General features: G+C 35.5%; 1 protein-coding gene and 1 long non-coding RNA gene across 8 annotated transcripts in view; one reads left to right on the top strand and one right to left on the bottom strand.

The window, feature by feature from the left end:
* LINGO2 (leucine rich repeat and Ig domain containing 2) overlaps positions 1 to 15,625 on the bottom strand; it is a 2,057,065-nt gene that overhangs the window by 780,608 nt on the left and 1,260,832 nt on the right. For all 6 annotated transcript variants that reach the window (XM_063914082.1, XM_063914083.1, XM_063914084.1 and 3 more), the window contains one exon: positions 3,750 to 3,908. The gene's annotated coding sequence lies outside the window, so the exon portion shown is untranslated. The remainder of the gene's footprint in view (positions 1 to 3,749; positions 3,909 to 15,625) is intronic.
* Positions 1 to 15,625, top strand: part of LOC134898384 (uncharacterized) — a 356,145-nt gene that overhangs the window by 98,768 nt on the left and 241,752 nt on the right. The window lies entirely within an intron of this gene.

Genomic DNA, 15,625 nt, shown 5'->3' with positions numbered 1-15,625 from the left:
GAAAAGCACTTCTTTTTGCAGAAGCCTTACAATGTTTCCATTGATGATGCATTACATTTTAAACATATTGTAGCCTTGCAGTACCTAATTTCTATTGTTAATATCAAGGCTTTAAAACATACTAATTTGATGCAATCTATTGATGTAGAATTCTTTCATTTAATTTCACATTGTGTTTTCTAATGACCTCCCTTAGTAATATTTTCATTTTAATGAGGACATATTTTTTTGCTGAAATTACTTTCATATTAATATTTAAGATACAGCATACATTCACAGATGAATGTATGGTGGAGAAAACACTTCTAAATGTGGCTCAATGCTCTTAATGAAGTTATTTCAGCCAGCTTAGTTCATATAAAGACACACTGAGGACTAGTCTATGGACTTCAAATGATTGTCATTTTTTAAATTCCATCCCATATTAACTCACTAGCAAAGACCTACTTATATTAAATTTCTTTTGAAATGCAATGGAATGTAATACCATTATAGACATGGGGATTAATATTAACATTGACTCTGGCCTTAAATAAAGAGTTTTAATGCCCATGCCTAGGAAAAGAAAAAATATATATATAAATATACAGTACACTGTACCATAGTTACATAGTTTGTGAAGTTAAAAAAAGACTTAGAAGTCCATCAAATTTAACCTTTTGGAAATTCTAGCTGTGATGATTCAGACGAAGGCAAAAAAAATAAATTCCATGTATGGCAGCTACCAATTTATCCTCACAGTAGTGGAAGATTGTTTGAATTCCCCAGATCAATCACCCCATGCAATATAGTAATTATAGCCAGAAATGCCATTTCTTTTTATGTTTTCAGCAGTAATATAATAATCACTCACTGTACATGTATATATATATGTATATATATATATATATATATATATATATATATATATATATATACACATATATACTGTAATTTTAAACAATTTTGTTCTCTGTTTACAATTTTCAGCTCCAGTATGAGAAACTATTATTTCTTGTAGACAGTAGATGCATGTTTTGGAAAGAAGAGCAAGGATTATGTCTACTTTGAGAATGCTCTGTGTAGTAACACAGTGACACTTCCAATAAGTGATTGTAAGTTTGTGAACAAGTGTTTTTGTTCCAATTTTCATTGTGAGCTTTAAAAAAATCATACCCTAAAAGGCATTACTATTAAAACAGTATGTGCATTAAATAGAATGTTTTTACAAATAGATGTGGATTGCATAGTAACTGGCTACATACATTTTAAAAGGTGTATTAGTGCTAAGTATATAGAGTGCAAGCTCTTTGTTCAAGGACTTCATTCTTGCATCTTTCTTGCAAAGACACATACAGTAAGTGCACATACATTTACACTGGTTGGAAGTTGGAACAGTGTTATGTTTTGAGGGAAGACTTCATAAAGTTTTACAAGAGGGAGTAGACATGTATAGAAAGGTTAATTAGTTGCACATGGGGATATTCAGTTTGTATTTAAAAGGTAAGTGAAGTCAATAATTGTACATACAGGTACATACAGTATATGATGCAGTTCACTTGTTCATTTATTAATACTCTTCAATCATGTATACAGTATGTATCTGCTTTTTCTCCAAGAACTTGGTAATTGCTGACATAATTTTTGTATTTTCCCTAAACTTCCTATTGGTCTCTAGTCCCTGTCTACAGAGAAATGATTGAGACAGAAAGGTATTTATAGATGTTGGAGAGAGCTCTTCAGTCTATCCTCTGTAAGTGTTCATAGAAAAAAGTGCTGGTGACTTAGTGGCAAAAGTGCAGCAAATGTAGGCTACAGTCTCTACAAATTACTATACTTTACCCTACAAGTTAATGTCTCATCATGGCGGTGCAGTGTGTAGGTAGTGTATTTATCATCACACTGTATTACCACCACATTCTGTTCCTGCTACTGATGATTGACTGGTATGATTTACCATAGAAGAGAAACTTCTTTAAAATGAGTGATTTTAGGGGTAGATGCAGTAAGCCTTAGAGAGTGATTAAGTGGAGGTTTACTTGCCTGGAAGACTGCTTGGCTCACTTTGAGTATTATGATATTTTAAAGTGAGTTCAGTAGGTGTTCATGGAAATTCTACAGTGTTTCTTTCACATGACCTATTTACATATACTGATCACACATCCATGCAGACATGGCAAGAAAGTGTTAGTATCATTAAAGTGAGCAAAACGGGGCATGACAAAGTGTGAAGATATGTACAACATTACAGTAGCTTTTGAACACCAATTTAAATTTTTTGGAAAGTTGAGTCAAAATAACATTCATCTGTTAAAACTGCCAGCCTATAAAAATATTACAACACAGCTTAGTTGCTATTGCCCAATTATCACTTTGCACAGCAAAATAAAGTATATAAAAATGAACAATCAGCTATCAGCAGTTAATTAAAAGGTCACAATTTACAGAGTGATTGAGAGAGAAGAAAAAAATGTCAAACTAATTGCACTATCATTCTTAATGCTATTACTCACCATAATCGTGCTGGTAATCACAGATGGTATTAATTGTAATTAAACTTTCAAAATAGATCTGAATAGATATTATCAATGTACAGTATATATTTCACAAAATAATGCTGGTTGCCATGAACAATTCACATACTACTGTTCTAGTAACACATTCAAGGGAAATATTTCTGAAAGGCTGCATGCCCCGTAACAATAAAAAGAAATATTTGCATACAGTAGCACATGGATGCTATCTCTGCCCAAAATCTATTCTTCTGCATTAAACTCTACAACATCACAAATTTCATATTATTAGATAGAGTAATGCTAATTAGTATCTTTGAAGAAATAATAATGCTTACAATATCATTTGTGCAATAGTATTTCAACTATTACATTGAAGTGTTGAAAATAGTTGATATAATTGTACAGCATGACATTTACAATCAATAAGCTTTTAGATTTCAGTTAATAAATTAATGAATAAACAAAAAGTCAATAAAAAGTTGGGATCAGACTCTGCCAGTTTTGTATTATGCTCAATATGGAAAAGAGCAAATTTTCTGTGTTCCTGGCAACTGATTTCTTTTTAATTTTTAATTAAGCATATAATTTACATAGAATTGAATGAATGAGTATAAAAGGAAGCAGGAATCCTGTACCCTAAATAGTTGATTATGTAGTGTTCCTGGGTATAGTGAACTCAAGCTAAATTATCAACTAATGAGTATAGACTGTGTTTTTGAGTGTATAAAGATAGACAGACATATCAAGATTGCCTAATATTGGCATGGGAGAAAACCCTAATAAGTTATTTTATAGAAACATGGAAACATAGAATTTGATGTCAGATTAGAACTTCTTGTCCAATCTAGTCTGCCCCTTTTTTCTTTTATCTTGGGTCCTTAGGTCATTGTAAGGATAATAGAATGCCTATTCTAAGCATGTTTAAATTGCTCTACTGCCTTTGCCACTCTCATAGGAAGCTATTCCACTTATCCACTACCCTTCCTATGAAGTAATTTTTCCTTAAAGTTCCTTAATCTAGTGTTCAATGTAATATGTGTGTTTATGACACCTACACTAACATACCTAGAAGTGCACATGCCAGTTAATTGCTGTAAATTTGTAACTTTCACAATAATATGCATCACTGTCATAGTGTACTTGATTTAAAATAACGTGTGTATATATGTTGAAATTGCACTATAGGCTATGAAATCTGTGAACATGTTGCAAATATAAATACTAAAATAAAATACTAAAAAAAAGTTTACTTACCTATTACGTTAATTCTAAAAATCCCCTCCCTCTTTTCGATAATACAAAGCTCTTGGCCACTGGGTGAAATCAAAGCACAAGACTTGATCATGATAATGCCAGCTTGTCAAGGACAGATACATCAATCATGGCTCCCCTCTCAAACTAGTCAAAATGAATCTGAAACAAGAACACATAAACTCAGTTGAATTGAGAACTAATAAACTCTTTACCTGTAGTGCAATAAAAATTACTGCCATACATGAAGTACTCATAAAATAGTATGGAGAAATGACAAATGTACCTTAACATAGTGATAATCATACAATGAGACTCTTGTATTTATGCCCAAATTGCTTTTCAACAAGGTCATAATTCATAAAAGCCATGTCAAGTTAGATACACCACTACCGCAATGAACAGTGATTATTATAGAAAACAAATGTACCAGTGAAAAAAGTATTTTTAGTTCCTTATAAATGACACAGTGGAAAAACAGAGTGTATCAAGTTTAAAATGTTTTTTTATTCTTAATGTACCCTTAATGAATACAAACATAGACACTGCCTTAACAAGAACGTATATTACACAGATCAGTTGACATTGAGATAAAACCACTGTGTGCCAATGAAAGGTACTATCAACCTAATGTTAGTTTTTAATCATTAAATAATCTTTACTTATTTCCATCAATCATATTCTTTCACCAACTGAACTGTGCAAATTGAAACTTGAAACTTGTTTAATACAATATTTATTGAGTTTACGAGCAGCCTGCAAGGAAGACAGTCATTACTAATGAGAATACCATAACACATTGTACAGTTCTTTTTATTTCACTGCTTTAATCGGCTCAGCATTAGCAAGAAATATAATCATTAGAATAATGTTAATTTTGTATGTGTTAAGTCCCTTCTGGACAATTGCATTGAATCCAAGCATTCAATGACTCTTTCGCTTAATTGATTGAAAGTGAATGGAATATGATCTGGTACGCTTTGCTAAACTTTTTTTACTGTCAGTATCACACCACAAATTTTATCTTAATGACCACATTTGGAACATAATTGGCAAATAGTTTTTAAAAGAATGTACTGTACAATAATTCACAATCTAAATTGGGCAACGTTTACACAATATTGGCAAATGGCAATAAATATAAACAGTTTAAGCAACAAATGATTGTGCCGAAATGAAATAAAGTGTTTATTAGTAAAGCTGTTTCCCTCAACATCCTTTAAAGTATATAAAGCAATATAATTACTGTACTTGAACTGTGTATCAATATCCATTTAAAATGCTCAAAATCTTGCAGCAATCTTAATATTGTACATTGCATTCACAGCAGGATGATAGAATGAAAACACCAGAATGATGATAGGGAGTGCTTTAGCTGGTCATTATAATATGTTTGCCGCATTGAGCGAGGCACAAGGCCAAAGACTTAATGAGATATTTTTCATGGCCATTAAAGATAAACCCTACCGAGTTGTAATGCATCTATAACAACATATTTATTGGTTTTCTTGCTAATTTTAAAATAATGTGAAGCCTTTTATTCTTCATAAAGATATTTCCAGAACAGAGACAATGATGTAAGGTCTGCCAACACAATAAGTATATTTCACAAAATTAGAGTCGAGACTTAAGAAAAAAATCCCTTTATAGCCAGCTTGCAAAACCAGCAAGATTTAATTTTCTCAACAGGTTTATCAGAAAATCTATTCACTTTTATTAAGTCAACAAACAGGTGTATGAAATGTGAGGTATTTTTCATGCCTACATTTTGTAGTCATAAATGTACAGATGTAGTGAAAGTTATTTTAAAAGAGAGGTTACATATGCATATGTTAAACACCATCTGTTCAGATAGACAGATACTGTAAAATCAGTTTGCATTTTCTCTTTTAGGTCTGGACACAAGTGACAGTATTCAGTGGAAAATTATGTAAAGTCTAAAACACTGGAGAGTTTAGGAGGAGATTACAGGGGTCCCATGTTGGGCCAATATTTTCCAAAAAGCTTATTTTTTTTGGTGTATTAAACAACGTACTAAAGTTGCAAGTCAGGTGATAGTATTCCAAGAGAAAATAATAAACTCAATTGTGGGCTTTGTATATTGACCAACCTGCTGATTTTAATGCACAGTACTTATTGAATTATATATGGACACACATACAGTACATGCATATACACATATATGAAATATATAATTCTACATAAATCTGCTTTTTATTGTATAGAAAAATATAAATATTATAAAAACACTGAGCAGGAATAATTTTGGTATACAACACATTTATTATATTGTACAATAGCACTCTTTCTCAACCGCTAACAGTAGAACTATTAGTCACATGAGAAATTAGAGAGAGTGAGGGGTGGCGGTAGGGAGAAAGAAAGAGAGAGCGAGAGAGATAGAGACAAAGAGAGAAAGTCCCAGCAAGTCCCTGGAATCAAATGGTAGTCAATGAAATTGTCTGGTTAGAAACCATTCTGTTGTTTCTCAAAATGTTAGTTTAATCACTTCAACTCTGGGTTTAAATTGATTGGATATACTTTTGTATAATAAAATATGATGACTGCTCAATCAATGTAGTGCTACTTCACAAGTGCATGACACTAAGCAGTACTTCTAAACAAGAGAGAAAAATATTCAGCCCAGCACACTGTTACATAGCATTATGGGCTGCCAGAAACAGAGATGGCTAGGCGAAGCCTGGTGGATTAATTTATATTTTTTGCAAATATATGCAAACTGAGATCTCTGTATTTCTATTATCATGTTGTATTGAAATCTCATTGCTTATCCTTTTTGGTGGGCTGGGGGAAGATTTTTACTTTTTTTCTTATCCACATTTTATAAACCTGCTTTATTTCCTGTTCTACTGTATATTCACACAAAAAAACAGCTTTTCTATCAAAGTATAGGTTATCCATCAACTATAATAAAGAAAATCTCTGTCCCACCTTAATTGAGTGCATACTGGTGACATTTTCTGCCGTGCCCTGATAACTTTAGTCAAATAATCTTGAAATAGAAGGTGTATTTCATCCCAGGCAATGGTATGTGATGTTTTGCAGAGTTCCACATTTATCTGTGTTATTTATTAACAGTTGTTTAAAGTTTTTGTGCATACTTAAGGTATTGTATTTAAAGATGACAACTCATGTTTTGTTCTCCTTGTTGTCTCTTGGTGGGCTGAGACCATGAGCAAACACCATTGGTAACTCCACAGTGTGTAATATTGTGGGCAAATCCAAGAACAAAATATAGTGAATGCTGGGACATTCATTGATTTTGGAAAGCCAACTTTATGTACTGTAAGTTATTTGTACTTGACCACATTTTTAGACCATCTGTTTTTTTAAATGCACTGTTGAGTTTTGTGCATATCTGATACTTGCTGCTATAGGGTGAGTATATAGGATGTAGTCACAATCCCGACAGTCGGAATCCCGGCGGTCAACATACCGATGCTGGGATCCCGGCCACCAGAATGCCTGCAGGTGGCTGAAGGCTATTCCCACTCGTGTGTGTCCATGACACTCATAGAGTTGGAATATAACCAGTGGCAAGTGGAGCGAGCCCACGAGCCCACAAGGGGCATTGTTGTGCTCACTCCTTTGCCAGCATTCTGGCAGCTGATATTGGTATGCTGACTGCTGGGATCCAGACTGCCGTTATCCCATACCCAACACAAATATATTCACTCTAATTATTTGCTCATTAGATGCAACCTGAGTTACTGTTTGCAATACTCTAGATGCTTTTGGAGATCTGGTATGGCAGTTATGAGTGTAGTTGCATGAGTCTGCATCAAGGTTTCATATAAACTATTTCTCGTTATGAGATAAGATATAGGCCTGCAGGATATTCTATCATGTGTGTGTAAAATTAGTAGCATCAATATGTACTGTATAATGGAGTCATTCATAACATTAGTCTAACCATTTTCACCAGGAAAAATGATCCTCTCTTCACAACATCTTTTACTAACAAACCTAAATAAAAACCATAGTTTGCGTTATACTCAGAAACAACTTATTGGTATTAGTGGTGCTTGGATTCATTTGATTCACTGAAGTTATGCCAGGCCCCAATGTTTAATTGTTACCTATAGATTATGACTGGGACACCTCTGGGAACACAGCAACAATAATAATACTACTACTAGCACTAGAAAAGTCTTAAAACACAGATACATTTGTGAATATACCAAAGTAGGCAAAAGAGCATTAGATTGATGCTCTTTTGCCTCTTTTGTTATATTCATAAATGTATCTGTTTTTTAAGACTTTCCTAATGCTAGTATTATTATTATTATTATTATTGTTGCTGTGTTCCCAGAGGTGTCCCAGTCATAATCTATAGGCAACAATTAAAAACTGGGGCCTGGACTAACTTCCATGAATCAAATTAATCAAATGAATCCAAACACCACTAATACCAATACACCCCAAACAAATCTAAATCTCTCTGCACATGTTACATCTGTCCCACCTGCAGTGCATCATGGTTTTGCCCAATTGCTAACCTTTTTGGTTTGCTAACAAAACTGAATAACCCCCTATATGTGAAATATCACAAACTGCTCCATTTAAGATACTACTTTTTTGCTTAATTACAGTAGTTCCATCACTGTTCACAAATATAGTAACTGCAATATATTGCATGATTGTCAATTCTGGTATAAATACTCCATCTATCACAATATACAGACTTGCTTTCACAATATTTTTCTTATTTAGCAAAAAGCCTGAATTACTGTAGGTAGAGAGAACAAATGTATATATCACCTGTTCAACATGAAATTGCTGCAAGCTATTCCAAACAATCAGATGTTTAGTTAGAAAAGAATTAAATGCTATGCTAGCAGAAAACAAATGTGAATTTAATATATAGATTAGATTGATGTGTATTATAATGGTCACTCGAGTAGGAAATTCATTACATGGGTTTGTAGTAAACAGGTCAAGGCTATTAAAAGTTGAATCATATGAATTTTCTCTATGATAAAATACTGATAGGACTCCACCATAGTAAGACCAATGTCAAAGCTTTCAATTCTTTGGAGCTAATAAAACAGATAGCATGATCTTTGCAGCAGCATATTATTGAACAATATATATCCTACTTCGAAATATGTGTCACCAGCACATAGCTTACTATGCTTCAAAGTGACCTTGCCTTTTTATAATCCTTTTATCAGAAATACCTTCTGACATTCCATTATTGCAACTGGATGAATTATCTACTTTAGTCTGCAAATAAAATGTTTTTTATACTAAGCAATTTTTTTTTAAAAATCAATAAATATTTCTGAGCATCCTTTATATGAAGAACACAAATGGTTTAGCATATTTAAACTTCATGTTAATTTAGCTGTATATAAGAATAATTTTCTGTGGAAGACAATGTTACTCTTAAGTTTTATCCATGTCAAAACAATTTATCAATGAACACCTTCCATAAAAGATATAATTAATAACTTCTAAAAAGGATTATTTTTTTTTACAAATGATTTGTTTTATTTTTTCTGCCAAATAGCAGAGGCATGTTGCACCTCTATGAAGCATTGGTCTTACTGTAAGAGGGTAATATGGCAATGCAGACCTATTGTATACATAGTTACAAATATATACCCTGAGGCATCCTATTAGATTGTACAAAGTCAAATACTCCTCTTTCCCCATCAGACACCCTTTTCAAAGGGCAAAGATGCAGTGCTCCCTTGGTTAACTGGTAGTGTAGAGTTAGAATGCATGAGAATTCAAGAGAATAACAGAATATTGTAAGTTACCTGTTATCAAATTGTTACAGGTAGTTCAGTGGTATGATTCCAATAGCTGGTGCCAGACAGATTATAGCTGAATGTAAAGCAATGTAAATGATCAGAGAAAGAAACTAGGAATATTGTGTGCAGGATTAGATATGTAATTATGTATTGAAATACGGATTGGGATGATCCAGGTGTAACATCAAGTTCGTTTCCAGGTACAGCACACAGGAAAGCAGGATACAAGGAAACATGTTACAGATTAGGTAGTTAAAGTTCTAGATATGGTAAACAGGATAGACACAATGCTGTAAAAGAGCAGCAAGATGAGGAGCAAAACTAATACTGGAAGCCTAGAGACTTTCTTTTTGAAGGTTGAAGAAGAGGAGGAGCTGCTGATTACTGCGGTTCTGAACAGGTAGTGTGTAATTAGAGATGAGCGGGTTCGGTTCTCCGAGATCTGAACCCCCCGAACTTCACCTATTTTACACGGTTCCGAGGCAGCCTCGGATCTTCCCGCCTTGCTCTGTTAACCCGAACGCGCCCGAATGTCATCATCCCACTGTCGGATTCTCGCGAGATTCGTATTCTATATAAAGAGCCGCGCGTCGCCGCCATTTTCACTCATGCATTGGAGATTGAACGGAGAGGACGTGGCTGCGTTCTCTCCCTGAAAAGCTCCATAATCTGTGCTCAGTGTGCTGCAAATATCTGTGCTCAGTGTGCTTCAAATAACTGTGCTCAGTGTGCTGAAAATATCTACGTTCTCTGCCTGAAAACGCTCCATATCTCTGCTCAGTGTGCTGCAAATATCTGTGCTCAGTGTGCTTTATTGTGGGGACTGGGGACCACCAGTATAATAGTAGTACAGTACAGTAGGCCATTGCTGTATCTTGCAGCTCTGTGTCACTGCAAGTATCCATTCCATATCTGTGCTGCATTATTGTGAGCAGTATATATAGTATTACAGTGCAGCATTTTGGTGACCAACAGTATATAGTTGTACAGTAGGCCATTGCTGTATCTTGCAGCTCTGTGTCACTGCAAGTATCCATTCCATATCTGTGCTGCATTTTTGTGAGCAGTATATATAGTATTACTGTGCAGCATTTTGGTGACCAACAGTATATAGTTGTACAGTACAGTAGGCCATTGCTGTATCTTGCAGCTCTGTGTCACTGCAAGTATCCATTCCATATCTGTGCTGCATTATTGTGAGCTGTATATAGTAGGACAGTGCAGCATTTTGGTGACCAACAGTATAGAGTTGTACAGTACATTAGGCCATTGCTGTAGTATCTTGCAGCTCTGTGTCACTGCAAGTATCCATTCCATATCTGTGCTGCATTATTGTGAGCAGTACATAGTAGGACAGTGCAGCATTTTGGTGACCAGCAGTATACATATATAGTACAGTACAGTAGGCCATTACTGTATCTTGCAGCTCTGTGTCACTTCTAGTATCCTGATCAGTGCTCAATATCTGCTGCATTGTTGTGACCAGTATGTATACTGTACTGTGTGACGTATGTTATACACCTGGTGATTATACATCCTGTAATCTGTACTGAGCGATGTGTGAGATACACCTGGGGATTATACACCCTATATACTGTACTGTGTGATGTGTGAGATACACCTGGGGATTATACACCCTATATTATTATTATTATTATTATTATTATTATTACCCTTTATTTATATGGCGCCACAAGGGTTCTGCAGCACCCAATTACAGAGTACATAAATAATCAAACATGAAAACAACAATTTACAGTTGATGACAGTATAGGACAAGTACAGGGTAAATACACATAGTTACATCAGCAGATGACACTGGAATAAGTATCAGGTGGCAGAAGACTGCTGGATGTGGTACAGTTGAAGATGATTAAAGTAAGACAAAGGATATGCACATGGGGAAGAGGGCTCTGCTCATGAGAGCTTACAATCTAAAGGGGAGGGGTAGACAGACATGGGTGACACATATGGGGTACATAGAGAACGTGGAACAGAGGGTTAGGATGAGATTTGGCTGGGTTTGGTGAAGAAGTGGATCCCCAGAAGGCACAAGTCAATACTTAACATTGCAACATTTTACTGGGCTATGCAGGAGAAAATTAAAAATAGGGGAGAATAAAAGAATCGATAACTTCTACCGCTTTCAAAAAGGTCAATGGAAGCTGAAATAATGGACAACTACCTCATGGAAGCCAGATACAGTATACCAAATAGTACTTAGCAGAGTTAGGAATGAGTGCTTATGAAATACAGTAACATTTTGTCATAATATTTCAGAAACTGCATGGCTGGTCTCTTGCACTCTTTTGCTCTAATACACCACCTGCTTTAGGATTTATATTCAAAAACATTATGTCTCCATAATCCCAAAAACATCAGTCTTCTTGGAAAGTGGTTTGTTCCTTTGTAAGGGAAAGAGAACAAACGTTCTTAAGCAACGGTTTCACAATTTCTTTTTGCTCTGGGAAGGGATTGTGGATTCGCAGGAATATCTGAGCATTTCTGTAATCAGAAAGCAGTGACTTTCTACAAATGTTTACGAATAATTCCAGTGATTTTGTCATTTTCTTCCAGTGATTTGTACCAATAATACCATTGATTAGAATGAATAATTCCAGTGATTTTGTCATTTTCTTCCAGTGATTTGGACCAATAATACCATTGATTAGAACAAATAATTCCAGTGATATTGAGGGGTTTGTGTCGCTTAGCTTAGCCGTCCAGCGACCACAGTGCACCTCTTTTTCTCTTTTCTTTGCATCATGTGCTGTCTAGGGACAATTTTTTTAAGTGCCATCCTGTCTGACACTTCCGTATATGTCCAGTGGTACTGCCATTTGATATAATTCCCGACATTACTGCCATTTAATTCCAGTGATTTTGTCATTTTCTTCCAGTGATTTGGACCAATAATACCACTGATTAGAACAAATAATTCCAGTTATTTTGTCATTTTCTTCCAGTGATTTGGACCAATAATACCATTGATTAGAACGAATAATTCCAGTGATTTTGTAATTTTCTTCCAGTGATTTGGACCAATAATACCATTGATTAGAATGAATATTTCCTGTGATATTGAGGTGTTTGTGTCGCTTAGCCGTCCAGCGACCACAGTGCACCTCTTTTTCTCTTTTCTTTGCATCATGTGCTGTTTGGGGCCAATTTTTTGAAGTGCCATCCTGTCTGACACTGCAGTGTCACTCCTAGATGGGCCAGGTGTTTGTGCCGCCCTCTTGGGTCGCTTTGCTTAGTCATCCAGCGACCTCGGTGCAAATTTTAGGATTAAAAATAGTATTGTTAGGTGTTCAGAATAGACTGTAAATGAGTGGAAATTGTGGTTATTGAGGTTAATAATACTATAGGATCAAAATTACCCCCAAATTCTATGATTTAAGCTGTTTTTGAGGGTTTTTGGGAAAAAAAAACACCTGAATCCAAAACACACCTGAATCTGACAAAAAAATTTCAGGGAGGTTTTGCCAAAACGCGTCCGAATCCAAAACACGGCCGCGGAACCGAATACAAAACCAAAACACAAAACCCGAAAAATTTCCGGAGCACATCTCTATGTGTAACTGGTGGATATGCCATTGGAAATCACTTGATTGTACTGTAAATATGGGGCTTGACTGGTGGCTTATACAGCAAGCCTTTGTAATTGATTTTGCCAGTCCTGACAGGCATGTTGTCAGTACCAGCAGTCATGGACATGACTGGCTTGCTTCTAAATGCTTAGCAGCTCACTGATTGCTTGCGTTCCCATTCAAAACCCAGCTGGGATTATCCTCAGGGCAGAGATAATATAACATCACTATTAGGCATTACCACTAACCTCCAGCACTGATGTCTCATTTATGTATCAGCCAACCATTATGAAAACCTGCTCAGTGCACTTCTCCAGTGCATGAGTATCAATTGTGTCTAGATGTGTCTAGATCTTGTGTCTAGATGTTCCTGCTCCAAGAACTGTTCTCTCTAGTATAGTTTGCTTCAGTGTTACTGTATTTCAACTCCAGTGTTTGGTTTCCTCAACAGCAGCACATCGTTACCCACATTTCCATCTGCAGAGTTTACAAAATCCTCATACCAGCTAAGTACTCTGTGGCTTTCACAGTGGCAACCAACCACACAAGCCACAACCTACAGTAGGTCCTAAATGAGTAAAGTCCCTATCTTATTGCAGGGATACCTGATGCAGTTCAGTAGGGGTCTTAGACTCTGCACCAGTGTATTTGATTGTGTCATTTTCACCTATTTGCATTTATAATTTATGTGCATGTTTGTACTCTGATACACTTGCTGTCTGGTTATAAGCTCAAAGGTTATTGCATCTATTACATGTATCTTATTGCACGCTACTTGCTGTTCCCACAGTGCCAACACATCCGTACCTCTTATTGCATACTATGTGCTGTTCCAATAGTGCCAACGCATCTGTGCCTCTCATTGTATGCTATGCACTGTTCCGAGAGTGACAAAACATCTGTGCCTTTCATTATATACCTTATGTTACACTATATGCTGTGCCAACAGTGCCAAGTACCTTATTGCACACTATGCACTATACAAACAGCACGAACATATCCATGTACCATATTGCATGCTACCAAAACTACTACCTCTCAGACTATCATAGCTATACCTCTTTCGATGTGTTCCCCCACAGAAGCAAAATCCCAAGGCTTCAAACATGTGTTTTTGCTGTCTAAGAGAGTTATAAAACAAGAGTTACTACCATTTGTTCTTATGATAAAACACAATATACTACCAGTGTTGAAAAATGATCACAGAACAATGGACTTTTAGGATTATGTTTAGAGTTTCTCTACAACTATTTAGAGTTTAATTGGTCACGTGCTAGGCATAGCAGCCAAGCACCATATTCAAGAGAATTTTAACTTAAGTAAATTCATGCATCCAACATACAGAACTGGGACAACTCATCATATACTGTATATAAAAATGGTCAACCTTTAAGAAAATGTGTTTTTTATGGTAGCTACTGCATCATAATGTGAAAGACAGAGTGAAACAAATTAATTGTAGCTTTGCTAGCTGTGAAACTATTTTTTTAGTAAAATGATAAATCTTCTGGTGGTTTTTTTTACCCACTTCTTAATATCTCTAGGAAGAAAGATATAGTTTTCACACTGGTATGTTTAAAAACCTAAAAAAGAAGATATCTAATTGTACATAACCTATGTAATTCATTATTTTATAATTAACTATTACATAAAGTATAAAAATCTAAAATAATTTACTATATTATTACACTGACTCAGACATACAACAAACAAGGCAATGTTTAAATTTTGGGCATAGCCTTAGATACTGCTAGTCAGGGGTGTATCTAGGGATCCGAGCACTCCTGGCAGAGTAAGGGCTGGTGACCCCCCCCACATATTTGCAATAAGGAAGGTGTATCAAAAAGGGTGTGGCCTTGTGGGGAAGGGGTGTGGCCACACAATAGTACTTCCAATTAAAATTATGCCACACAGTATCATATTACATCACACAATAGTGTCTCTTATACACGTTATACTAAACAGTATCACATTACACTGCACAGTAGTTTCTCTTATTCACGTTATGCCACACAATATCACATTACACTACACAGTAGTGTGTCTTATTCACGTTATGCCACACAGTATCACATTACATCACACAGTAGTGTCTCTTATTCATGCTATGCCACACAGTATCACATTACACTGCACAGTAGTGTCTCTTATTCACGTTATGCCACACAGTATCACATTACACTGCACAGTAGTGTCTCTTATTTACGTTATGCCACACAGTATCACATTACACTGCACAGTAGTGTCTCTTATTCACGTTATGCCACACAGTATTTCATTACACCACACAGTAGTGTCTCTTATTCACGTTATGCCACACAGTATCACATTACACTGCACAGATGTGTCTCTTAGTCACGTTATGCCACACATTATCACATTACACCACACAGTAGTGTCTTTTATTCACGTTATGCCACACAGTTTCACACTACACCACACAGTAGTGTCTCTTATTCACGTTATGCCACACAGTATCACATTACACCACACAGTAGTGTCTCTTATT

The sequence above is a fragment of the Pseudophryne corroboree genome, chromosome 1 (genome assembly GCF_028390025.1).
Source record: "Pseudophryne corroboree isolate aPseCor3 chromosome 1, aPseCor3.hap2, whole genome shotgun sequence".
Taxonomy (NCBI): Eukaryota; Metazoa; Chordata; class Amphibia; order Anura; family Myobatrachidae; genus Pseudophryne; species Pseudophryne corroboree.
The sequence above is the reverse complement of the archived record's forward strand: the minus strand, read 5'-3'. Positions and strand labels throughout refer to the sequence as shown.